Genomic DNA, 13,211 nt, shown 5'->3' with positions numbered 1-13,211 from the left:
CAAATGCTGGTAAACCGTTGGGAAAGACCACAGGTGGACATGATGGCGTCCCGCCTCAACAAAAAGCTAAAAAGATATTGCGCCAGGTCCAGGGACCCTCAGGCGATCGCTGTGGACGCTCTAGTAACACCGTGGGTGTACCAGTCGGTTTATGTGTTTCCTCCTCTGCCTCTCATTCCCAAGGTGCTGAGAATAATACGAAGGCGAGGAGTGAAAACTATACTCGTGGTTCCGGATTGGCCAAGAAGAGCTTGGTACCCGGAACTTCAAGAGATGCTTTCAGAGGACCCTTGGTCTCTGCCGCTCAGACAAGACCTGCTGCAGCAGGGGCCCTGTCTGTTCCAAGACTTACCGCGGCTACGTTTGACGGCATGGCGGTTGAACACCGGATCCTGAAGGAAAAGGGCATTCCGGAGGAAGTCATCCCTACCCTGATCAAAGCCAGGAAGGATGTCACCGCAAAACATTATCACCGCATTTGGCGGAAATATGTTGCTTGGTGTGAGGCCAGGAAGGCCCCAACGGAGGAATTTCAACTGGGTCGATTCCTGCATTTCCTGCAAGCAGGGGTGACGTTGGGCCTCAAATTGGGGTCCATTAAGGTCCAGATTTCGGCCCTGTCGATTTTCTTCCAGAAAGAACTGGCTTCACTGCCTGAAGTTCAGACTTTTGTCAAAGGAGTTCTGCATATTCAGCCTCCTTTTGTGCCCCCAGTGGCACCTTGGGATCTCAATGTGGTTTTGGAGTTCCTGAAATCACATTGGTTTGAACCACTTAAGACTGTGGATTTGAAATATCTCACGTGGAAAGTGGTCATGCTGTTGGCCCTGGCTTCGGCCAGGCGTGTGTCAGAATTGGCGGTTTTGTCCTGTAAAAGCCCTTATCTGATTTTCCATATGGATAGGGCAGAGTTGAGGACTCGTCCTCAGTTTCTCCCGAAGGTGGTATCAGCGTTTCACTTGAACCAGCCTATTGTGGTGCCTGCGGCTACTAGGGTCTTGGAGGATTCCAAGTTACTGGACGTAGTCAGGGCCCTGAAAATTTATGTTTCCAGGACGGCTGGAGTCAGGAAAACTGACTCGCTGTTTATCCTGTATGCACCCAACAAACTGGGTGCTCCTGCTTCTAAGCAGACTATCGCGCGCTGGATTTGTAGCACTATTCAGCTGGCGCATTCTGCGGTGGGACTACCGCAGCCTAAATCTGTAAAAGCCCATTCCACAAGGAAGGTGGGCTCATCTTGGGCGGCTGCCCGAGGGGTCTCGGCTTTACAACTTTGCCGAGCTGCTACTTGGTCACGGGTAAACACGTTTGCAAAACTCTATAAATTTGATACCCTGGCTGAGGAGGACCTGGAGTTCTCTCATTCGGTGCTGCAGAGTCATCCGCACTCTCCCGCCCGTTTGGGAGCTTTGGTATAATCCCCATGGTCCTTACGGAGTTCCCAGCATCCACTAGGACGTCAGAGAAAATAAGAATTTACTCACCGGTAATTCTATTTCTCGTAGTCCGTAGTGGATGCTGGGCGCCCATCCCAAGTGCGGATTGTCTGCAATACTTGTAAATAGTTATTGTTACACAAATCGGGTTGTTATTGCGAGCCATCTGTTCAGAGGCTCCTTTTGTTATCATACTGTTAACCGGGGTTCCTATCACGAGTTATACGGTGTGATTGGTGTGGCTGGTATGAGTCTTACCCGGGATTCAAAATCCTTCCTTATTGTGTCAGCTCTTCCGGGCACAGTTTCCTTAACTGAGGCTTGGAGGAGGGTAATAGGGGGAGGAGCCAGTGCACACCAGATAGTCCTAAATCTTTCTTTAGATGTGCCCAGTCTCCTGCGGAGCCGTCTATTCCCCATGGTCCTTACGGAGTTCCCAGCATCCACTACGGACTACGAGAAATAGAATTACCGGTGAGTAAATTCTTATTTTTTCTGTATTATTTTCTAAGAATGCATGACCACGCCTCCTGTGATCAGGCCACACCCCCTGAAAAGTACCTGGGCCCAGCCAGGCTCTCTACTGCCCTAATAACAGAAGCTCTCAGTTCTGTTTTACCACAGATGAGAAAGACCTATAATCAGGTGTTCTTACTTTGAGTTTGTTGGGATCCAGACAGTTGATATCCTCACAGATCCCTCTGACATCAGGAGAGAAACGATGGCTTAGGTGTCCCTAAAAAACAAAAATAACAAATACTGTAAGTCAGGGCAAGGGGGCAATAAGCAATGCACGGGTGTCTATACTTTTATATACAGTATAATGGCCCTCATTCAGAGTTGTTCGCTCGCTAGCTGATTTTACAGCATTGCACACGCTAGGCCGCCGCCCTCTGGGAGTGTATCTTCGCTTGGCAGAATAGCGAACGAAAGATTAGCAGAATTGCGAATAGAAAATTCTTGGCAGTTTCTGAGTAGCTCGAGACTTACTCCTACACTATCAGCTCAGCCCGTTTCGTTCCTGGTTTGATGTCACAAACACGCCCTGCGTTCGGCCAGCCACTCCCCCATTTCTCCAGACACTCCCGCGTTTTATCCTGGCACGCCTGCGTTTTTCCGCACACTCCCAGAAAACGGCCAGTTTCCGCCCAGAAACACCCACTTCCTGTCAATCACACTCCGATCACTTCAACAATGAAAAAATTAGTAAATCTACTAAGTTTTGTGCTAAAATACTTAGCGCATGCGCACTGCGTACCATGCGCATGCGCATTTTTGCCTTAATCACTCCATTGCGAAAATCGGCAACGAGCGAACAACTAGGAATGACCCCCAATATGCAGTAAACGTTTCCTACTAGTTTGTACAACTGATTTCTTAAGGGCCCTACACACTTAAAGATTATCTGTCCAATCTGGCTGATTGTAAAGAAAATATGCCAATGTCTGGTAGCAAGTGACAATCAACCATTTGCTCTCAAAATCCAGAAAATGGACAAAAATGGTTGTTCAGATAAATTGGTTTAATGAAAGAAACTTAACCAATTTATCTGAAAGTCCATTTTTGTCTGTTTTCCAGTGTTTGAGAGCAAATGGTCAATTGTCATTTACTCCTATACATTGCCAGATTTTTGTTCCAACCACAAAGATTGGACAGATAATCTTTAAGTGTGTAGGGCCGTTTACTCTAATTTTCAGTTATGATTATTATTTTTTGTGACTGGAGAAAAAAAATCATACAAATTTTTACACTGAATTTGCCTTTCGCCAGGTCAGCTCTCTTTAGCTTGTATGAAATATGGTGAAGGAAAGCAACATTAAACTTTTATGGTAAAAAGGGACCCTGGGGTATCTGGCGAACAGCCCTCCCAAATTAAATGGTATCTTTTATTCTTAACTGCTGGAATGCCACCTCGCACAACTCTTTAGCGTTGAGTCGTTATCTTTTAATTTGGAGACGGAAATAAAAATGATAAAAGAAATGGAAATAAATCATTATTGCCTATAACACAGTCAAAAGAACAATGATAAAAGCTATTGTGCATATACTATTAATTCCTAACTCATGACAAAGTATTGAATGGAAACGGTTAATGAAGGGAAAGGGATACAGAGTTATTCAAAGCAAACAAGAATAAGTTGTACTATACTTATACACCAAACATGGTATGAAATATTACTCCAAAGACTGCTTACATTTTATGTAACAAAAATGATATAATTAAATTGAATACTAATAATCCATAAATTTTATCTGAATGAATACTGTGATTTCATGAATACACATTTTTCCATGCTCCTGATATAATCAGACTGATTTGGGCCCCATGGTTGACTCTTCAACATTGCAATTGTATACGAGAGAGAAGGAGGTAAAGATTTGAGTAACATATCTAATGTTTAATTTTATTCTTTGTTAGAACTTTTTTTTTTTAACTAGCCAATTACAAAAGGTTTACTGTATGTATACTGTATGTTTGCAGTTAAGGGAGTTGGACCATCCATGTACAGTAAACAAATAGAAATGCATCCACAGCTTAAAAATAACGAATAATACTTTTCAATTGTCCTTAGAAACATGAACATCAATGGACTATTGCCCTTTTCTCAGAGCTAAGAGAAATCCTATATGGTTGCTTATCACAGTGATGCGGGATGGCTTAGCACCGAAATGTACTAAAAAGAGAGTAATTGGAGTTGTAATACGATAAGTCTCCTGCAATCTCCTTGCCATCATATCAACGAAACCGCAAGCTCTCATTCTGGATTGATGGTGAAAGTGTGAAGATGTCGGGAGGCTGGGCCGGTAATTATTGGTACTGATTCAAGCCCCATTGCTATTAGGTAAAAAAACGCAATGTACCAATGTTCAATACATTGTGCATCCGCAGGACATGTACTGCACATGTGCAGCATGGATTTTGCTTCCTTAGACACAGGGGGTAATTCAGACCTGATCGCAGCAGCAAATTTGTTAGCAATTGGGCAAAACCATGTGCACTGCAGGGGAGGCAGATATAACATGTGCAGAGAGAGTTAGATTTGGGTGGGGTGTGTTCAAACTGAAATCTAAATAGCAGTGTAAAAATAAAGCAGCCAGTATTTACCCTGCACAGAAACAAAATAACCCACCCAAATCTAACTCTTTCTGCACATGTTGTATCTGCCTCCCCTGCAGTGCACATGGTTTTGCCCAACTGCTAACAAATTTGCTGCTGCGATCAACTCTGAATTACCCCCACAGTTAGGCTGCAGAGGGCAGGTGATTGACAGTCTACAGCCAGTTGGGTGCGGGGAAGGTAACTTGATGGTCTCCATTTCACGAAACAGAGGTGCGTTGCCTCTGCTTTGGTGGAGTGCCGAGGCCAGGGTCTCCGTCTTCCGATGTATATTTCTTTGTGGAGTTGCAGTGGCAGGTCTGCATAACCTCAGAGTTCCTCAGCCAGCTGATGGCGTTGCAGAGTGATATGGTGCAGTGCCCTTGGATGCAGCAGAGGATCACACATGAATACCAGACGCCTTCTGCTGCATTACAATATATAAGAATAGCTCTTGCTTTCAGGGAAGCAGCAGCTATGCTGTCATCAGCCTTAGGTCCACAGTGCCATCCTCACATGGCGCTATAAGCCACTGAGTAAGAACTGAAAAGCACAGAATTGTAATCTCTTATAGTAAGTACCCATAATGCTTTGCATTGTTAACAGAAGATGAAGGCGCCTCTTTGATTTCTACATGGTCATATAATACATTTGGAGACGTGGTATTTGACCATCTTTTTTCTACAAAAATGCAATTACTAGCTCTGCAAGCTGGAAAGACAAAACGGAAATCAATATTGGACAGCATGTGGCACATCTTCTTTCCAGCAATTATTCTTATACAATATAAAAAACAGCAAATATACAACTCACAAATTGTCACTTTAATGGTCACGAGACCATTAGGGGGCGATTAAAAAAAATTCTTGCACACGCAGCTTCCATCTAAAGTGATGAGCGAGATTCAATTGTGCCGCTGAGAGCGAGTTACTGAGCGCCCATTACTTATTGCGCATGTCGCTCCCAGATGCACTGGGTTTCAATGCAGAAGTGGCTAAACCCGTGCAAGCAACTGGGTTCACCCACAACTATGACAATGGGTGGATTTCTGCTCTCCACCTCAGGATGGCACTCGCACCCAGTAGCACAAACAAATAAATACGGCGACGGGAGATTTGGCCGTGATAAAACTGTTGAATTCTCCCCACAGATGCACTCATGTAACAACATAAGCAGCTTGATAATCTCTCCCAATATGCTCAAGCATAGCTTTTTATGTCACTGACATCACAATCCATTTCCCCCACAGAATAGAGACGGACCACACCAGCCAGACTAGAGACTGACCGCACCAGCTAGGCTAGAGACTGACCGCACCAGCTAGGCTAGTCTGACTTAGCAAGCCTGACCCTATTCAAGTGTACTATTCTCTGCTCAATGAAATTGAAATTTCAAAGACTATATAATACATTATATAATAAATTGATTAACAAAGGTATAGTTATGTATAACACTTCCTAGCCACCTTCTAAGCCTATATTGCGGTATGGAACCAATCAAAGGCAAACACTGCTTCATTGAGCTACTAATTCTTCCATGAATTGTATCCAATTGCTTTCAGCTACGATAATAACAATCTAATAAACTCTTGGTACTATCTCAGACAATATACCTCCCAACCATCTAATTACGCAGCACTGTCTCAATTATACACATAATCATCAATACAATTTCACATTAAATATAAAGTGAAGCTTACTTCTGTGTCCTATGCCATTACCCCAAGATGGACTATTACAATGCCAATGATTGGCTATCAGAAATAATTGTGCATTAAAATCAGACCAACTTAATCCACAATCACCCTGCATGAAAAAGTGATACAAATTAGAATCCATGCTCAAATTGCCTGTGTCAATAAGGCTTGCAGCTGTACAATCAATAAGTAAATTGAGAATAACTTAATACAGAAACAACTAAATATCGTATTACCAGGTTTGGTCTCTAAAATTGCCCTTAAAGCTTTGTAAATCCGATCTCCATAATTTCTCTACTGAAATATGATCTGCACTGTTTCTATGAGTGAGGTTCGGATTATCTCAAGGACGTGTGATAAACAGTTACCAAGTTCTCTGTTCGACTGAAATTTGCCTAACGGCAGGCCATCCTCACCAACTAAAAACATGTAGGTTATTATTTAATCACTTACCGGCCAAACATGTGAACACATTGGTCTACGTCAATTGATCCATGCGCCGATCTTATACTGACCTGCTTATCAATACTGCCATCAGCACTGACAACAGCAGATTTACAGGCTTTGCTTCCTCCTACCAACTTTAGAAACTGCATATAATGTTATAAAGGCTGTTTTACACAAATAGCTCTTCATAAGGAGAAAAACTAAACAGCAGCAATGTGATCTCCTACATCATATCCTCAGTGATCCCTCTTCTATTATCACCTTCTGGTTCAGTTTATAGGCTTTCTGCTTAGCTGATGATAAAATGTACAACTTAGAGCACATGCAATTGCGGCAAATACTTTACTGATGATTGAGAGATCTGTTGAGATTCTGAGAATATGTCATACTCCAACAACACTATATCAGACAGGAACAAGGATCCAAATTAGAATACTGAAGAAGAGTTGAAGAGAAAACAGGAAGCGGGATATAAGAATGTAGGCCCTCATTCCGAGTCGTTCGCTCGGTATTTTTCATCGCATCGCAGTGAAATTCCGCATAGTGCGCATGCGCAATATTCGCACTGCGACTGCGCCAAGTATCTTTGCTATGAAGATAGTATTTTTACTCACGGCTTTTTCCTCGCTCCGGCGATCGTAATGTGATTGACAGGAAATGGGTGTTACTGGGCGGAAACACGGCGTTTTATGGGCGTGTGGCTGAAAACGCTACCGTTTCCGGAAAAAACGCAGGAGTGGCCGGAGAAACGGGGGAGTGGTTGGGCGAACGCTGGGTGTGTTTGTGACGTCAAACCAGGAACGACAAGCACTGAACTGATCGCACTGGCAGAGTAAGTGTGGAGCTACTCTAAAACTGCTAAGTAGTTTGTGATCGCAATATTGCGAATACATCGGTCGCAATTTTAAGATGCTAAGATACACTCCCAGTAGGCGTAGGCTTAGCGTGTGTAACTCTGCTAAATTCGCCTTGCGACCGATCAACTCGGAATGAGGGCCGTAATTTGGGATTTAACAAGGGCAACAGGGCAAATGCTTCTGAGACTGGGACAGTCAATGAACTGACAGACGGTAGGCTTAGCTTTCAACCAGATATTACATTTAGGACAAAATAAAGTTAAGTTTCTCAGTAATTTAACAACAAATAGTGATTTTGGAGAAAATCAATTAACTGCAAATACTACATTCTTTTTATTTTTTGAGAAAAAGTTTTTATTGAATTTTATATTTTTAACAAGATATTCGTAAAGTAGGTATTACAGGTGTCACACATTGGCATATAATGCAGTCAATAATTAACTATCAGTGACAGAATATCAACTCAGGTACAACAGCGAGTGAGTGAAAGATCAAACAGACATGTATGCCTATGTATGGAAAGCCATCAATAGGAAGTGTTATGCGTCTGGTATGTACCATATCTAAGGGTGAAGGAATATCTCTTAGTGGAACAATATAGCTTATAAAAGAGAAGCAGAAAGTGAACTTAGCAATAGAAGTAGAAGAGAAAAAAGGAAAGCAAAAAAAGGGGGGGTAAGAATTGGGGAGGGAGGTAGGGGGGGGATGGTCGGACGGTCCCAGCCGCCCAGGCAGTGCGTCAGATTATCCTAAATTGGATAGGGTATCGTGATGGTTCCCATTATCTTATATGGTAGTTAGCGGAGGTTCAGCACCGAAGTGTGACGTCCAGAGTGACCACGTAGTGGTAAAGTTATCTGGGGTATCCCGGAGAACCGCGGTTATACGTTCCAGTCTATAAGTTTGCCATATAGCATTAGTGGTAGCAGGGATTGTGGGGGGTGATAGAGATTTCCAGTTAGCCGCAATTCGGCATTTGGCCGTATTTAGGATATGCTTAATTAGCTTCTGTTGGTGGCGAAGGGTGTGAGGTATTGGGCGAGAGAGTGTCACAACTGAGGGCCTGAGCTGACAGGAGGCAGCCTCAGTTGTAGGGGCTGAGGTATAGTGGAACCTGGGAGGTTGTATCAGACCCCTAGACATGTAAGTAACATGTAACAGAATTGCCGAAGGCGTGACCACGACAACCAGGATAAAAGTCAATGATGTTTATTTATGACAAAACTCCGTAACACAGCAGTAGTAAAAAGAAAACATAAAAATCAGCAGAGAATAAATACAGTTCCTGGGTACTACAGGGTGGCAAGGGCCACAGGGCTCTGGTAGTGTGAGATAGTTCTTATAATCTTCTAGGTGGAAAGTCCTTACCAGGCCCGACTGTAGCAATGGAAATAGCCCAGGATCGTACCAGCTGGTGTTCCAGGAAAAGCTGGGCTGCTGTGGGTAAAACGGCTGCTGTGGGTACTGGCTGGAACCAGACTGATGTTGACACGGAGTGAATACTGGCTGGAACCAGTTAAATAATAAATGTAACTTGAGAGCGATGAAATGTGGAATGAAGTTTGGAGATTGAGAGCGGTGAAATTATAATGCCGGTGATAAATGATAATATGCAGAAAAGGGTACCGGCACTTTAAGAAGAGCTGACCTCTGCTGGAAGCTGGATGCTGAAAGCAGGTGGTTCTGTAGCTGGAAGCAGATGAATCCAATGAGGATAGGAGAGTCAGGCTACACCGCAGGTGGAATGCTGGTGCGGGTCTCTTTAGTGGAGGTTTGGAGATAGGAACTGGAACCTGGAAAACAACCACAGGAGAGAGACAAACTGGAACTAGGTTTGACAACCAAAGCACTGACGCCTTCCTTGCTCAGGCACAGCATATTTATACCTGCAGCAAGGAAGGGGTTGGCTAGGCAATTATGCAGATTAACAATACAGGCAGCAGATTGGTGGAAATGATCAGATGACAAAATCCAAGATGGCTGCGCCCATGCAGACACTTGGAGGGAAGTTTGGTTTGTAATCCATGTGAGAATTGAAACAGCAATGGCGGCGCCGGCCACAGGAGACAGGAGACGCCAGACTGATGATTGCACATCTAAACCACGCGGGCACAGCGGAGGCCGCGGCTGACGTAATCGCCACTCTGACACTCTGCATGCAGGAACTCAGGGACAGCGGTGGAGGCCGCGGGGAACGCCATTCCAGATGTAACATGGCGCCGCGGTGACCGCGTCTCAGAGTGACAGGAGAGGAGGCAGGAATGTGGACATCAGTGTAACGGATGAGATCCGGTCCTGGAACGCTGAGCCAGCCTCAGGAGGCATCTGAAGGGTAAGTAATGGCGTCCAGATACCCGGATCGTGACAGAGAGCAGGGAATAGAGAGGTGACATCGGGATCGTCAGTCCAAGGACCTTAAAAATAAGTCTATGGACCCTAGTCCAATATCCCTTAATCTGCGGGCAGTTCCACCAAATGTGCAGCAGGGTTCCGCGCCGACCACACTGACGCCAACATCTATCCGAGCAGGAGGGGTAAATTGAATGGAGACGCGATGGCACCAGGTACCAACAATAATATAATTTGTAGGCATTTTCTTTAATTCGGACCGAAATGGAGCTCGTGGAGATTTCCTGCCTAATCTCAGACCACTCATCTGGCGACAGGGTTTCACCCACCTCCCGTTCCCACGCCAATTCGTGGGGTTCTTTCAGGGGCGAGTTGTGAGCCAACAAGATTTGGTATATAGTTGAGAGCAAGCCTTTAGTTGATCGGCAAGTGCAACAGAGGGATTCAAAGCTCGATTTACCTCCCATGGGCGGTGATCTGGGGGTAGAGGCAAAAAAGTAGCGTATCTGTAAGAATTGATAAAATGTTGAGCGAGGGAGGGAGAAACGGGATTGCAAGTCGGCAAATGTGGGGAACGTGTGTAGCGGAGCAATATCCAGAAGGAAGAGTGTGTTATGGCTGGTCCATGAATCAAAAGCCAGATGGTTCTCCCCTGGCGGGAAAGCTGGGTTGTTCCACAGAGGGGTGAGTAGAGGATGGACGGAACGTAGCCGGTAAAGTCGTGAACAAAGGTCCCATATGGAAAGTGTAAATCTCACTGTGGGCAACAGCGAGGAAGCGGGGGGACGACTATTCGGTCGACACCAGAGCAGGCTATAGGGGGAATATCTGTGGAGTGTGGTAGCCTCCAAATGTGTCCATATTCTGAGTCCAGGTTTATCGTGCCAAAGAACACACGTGGTTAGGTGAGCAGCTCTATAGTATTTAAGGAGGTCAGGAACTCCTAGACCCGTCTCTAGGCGATGCTTTTGGAGGATTCTCATCTTTACTCTGGGCTTACGCCCTGCCCAGATAAATCTGGTAAGGTCTGCTTGAAGATTTTTAAGGATTGAAGTGGGAACGTGGATGGGAAGAGTTTGCCACAGATATAACAGACGGGGCAGTAGAGTCATCTTAACGGCTGTCATCCGTCCAAACCAGGACAGGATATATTTATTCCACTTGGTCATATCGTGTTTAATAGAGGTTAATAGTCTGGGAAAGTTGGCAGCATAGAGACCAGAATAGGACTTAGTTAAATAGATGCCCAGGTATTTGAGTTTATCAGCTCGCCAAGCACATGGGAAGGAGGCCTGTAGGAGCCGAAGATCTGGGTCCGCGACATGTAGGGCCAGGATTTCGGTTTTGTCTGAGTTAATGATGTAATTTGAAAACCGGCTGTACGTAGCTAACTCCCTCCATCAAATGTGGGAGGGAGGTAGATGGGTCAGTCAGAGTGAGAATGACGTCATCGGCATATAGTGCAATTTTGTGATTGTGGGTTCCCGACATGATACCAGATATGTTACGGTTCAGCCTAATTCTAGCTGCCAATGGTTCCATAATGAGGGCGAAGAGTAGAGGGGAAAGGGGACAGCCCTGTCGGGTGCCGTTACGTATGGGTAGAGGGTCGGAGGAGAGGCCATTGATTAAGATGGAGGCTGAGGGGTTCTGATACAGCGACGTAACGCCTTTATAAAAGGCGCCATGTAGGCCCATATTTAGAAGTGTCTGTTGTAGGAATGGCCAGGCCACCCTGTCGAAGGCCTTTTCTGCGTCGAGGGCCACGACTAACGTCGAGAGAGACTTGTCTTGTGCCAACTGGATAAGGTCGATGAGACGCCTAGTATTATCTGCGGCCTGTCTGGATTGAATAAAGCCGACCTGGTCGGGGTGAATGAGGGAGGGTAAAAATGGAGCTAGTCTGTTAGCCAGGATTTTAGCGAAGAGCTTTAGGTCAACATTTAGGAGCGAGATGGGTCGATAGTTCTTCATCTCAAGCGGGTCCCTGTCGGGCTTCGGGATGAGGATAAGGTTGGCCCTCGTGGTGGCTGCATCGAATGAGCCCCCGTCCAGGATTGCGTTAAACAGAGATTGGAGCATGGGGAGTAGAGGTTGTACATTTTTTATAATATAAAGCAGTGAAGCCATCAGGGCCAGGGGCTGCGGTACGGCGTAGCTGCTGAATGGCCACTGAGATTTCCTCTGTGGAAATGGGGGCATTGAGCGTCGATATGTCCGAATCGGAAAGCTTAGGGAGTTTGCAAGCGGATAGATAGTCTCGAAGCTTAGAGACGTGATCAGGATCAGCATCTAGAGTGGAAGGGAGGTTGTACAAGGATGTATAATAATCCCGAAATTGGGAGGCCATTCGTGACGGGTCAAACGTGGTGGACCCGTCCGCACAGCGTAGAGATACAACGCGATTTTGAGTACGTTTCGCTCTGAGTTTCTGGGCCAGCAGAGTGTCAGCCTTATCTGATTTTTCGTAGAACCTCTGGCATGCCCATAAGAGTGCCTTGACTGCCTTTTTGGTGAGGATTTGGGATAGCTGACCCTTAACTGCTAGGAGTTTGGAGTACGTTTTCTTTTTGGGGCGGCGTTGGTGCAGAAGGGTCAAGGCAGCAAGTTCTGATTCTAAGACTCGGATCCGTTGTGCTTCAGTTTTCTTCTGGGCAGCCGAAAGGCTTATAAGGTAGCCTCGGAAGGTGGCCTTATGAGCCTCCCATATCAGGGAGGGAGGAATGTCTGGGGTCGCATTTTCTGCATAATAGTTATCTAATGCGGTGGCAATATCAGCTGCGGTGCATTTCTTAAGCAGGAGAGATTCATTTAGGCGCCAGAATCGGGTGGGGGGGGGGGGGGTGAGGAGGATGAGATCTCGAGCAGAACAGCAGAGTGATCTGACTAGGAGATAGGGAGCATCTGGGCACTGAGGAGTTTACGGGTAGTGTCCCGGTCGATAAACACATAGTCTATACGGGTATAGAGGTCGTGAGGTGGGGAGTAATGAGTAAATCCCCTCGCTGAGGGATACAAAGTCCTCCAACCCTCATACAGATTATGAAGTGATAAATGTGCTTGTAGACGCTTGGCCAATTTGGCGGGAGTAGAAGCTGTAGGGGCGGGGCGAGATCTGTCTTGGAGTGGGTCCAATGTGACATTGCAGTCTCCACCAATTATAGTCATGCCCGTGGGGAGGCGGGATAGGCTGTCAAAGAAGGCTGTGAACAGAGAACCCTGCTGCGCATTAGGGGCATATACGGAAGCCAAGATCAGAGGAGCTTGGTTATAGGAACATGAGAGGATAACGTAACGGCCTTGGGGGTCCGAGATAGTATCGTGAA

The 13,211-nt window shown here is 45.6% G+C and overlaps 1 protein-coding gene across 5 annotated transcripts in view; it reads right to left on the bottom strand.

Moving 5' to 3' along the window:
* TRERF1 (transcriptional regulating factor 1) overlaps window positions 1-13,211 on the bottom strand; it is a 366,725-nt gene that overhangs the window by 157,998 nt on the left and 195,516 nt on the right. For all 5 annotated transcript variants that reach the window (XM_063918304.1, XM_063918300.1, XM_063918302.1 and 2 more), the window contains one exon: window positions 2,095-2,175. The gene's annotated coding sequence lies outside the window, so the exon portion shown is untranslated. The remainder of the gene's footprint in view (window positions 1-2,094; window positions 2,176-13,211) is intronic.

The sequence above is a fragment of the Pseudophryne corroboree genome, chromosome 4 (assembly GCF_028390025.1).
Source record: "Pseudophryne corroboree isolate aPseCor3 chromosome 4, aPseCor3.hap2, whole genome shotgun sequence".
Taxonomy (NCBI): Eukaryota; Metazoa; Chordata; class Amphibia; order Anura; family Myobatrachidae; genus Pseudophryne; species Pseudophryne corroboree.
This window is presented reverse-complemented; position numbering and strand designations above follow the sequence as displayed.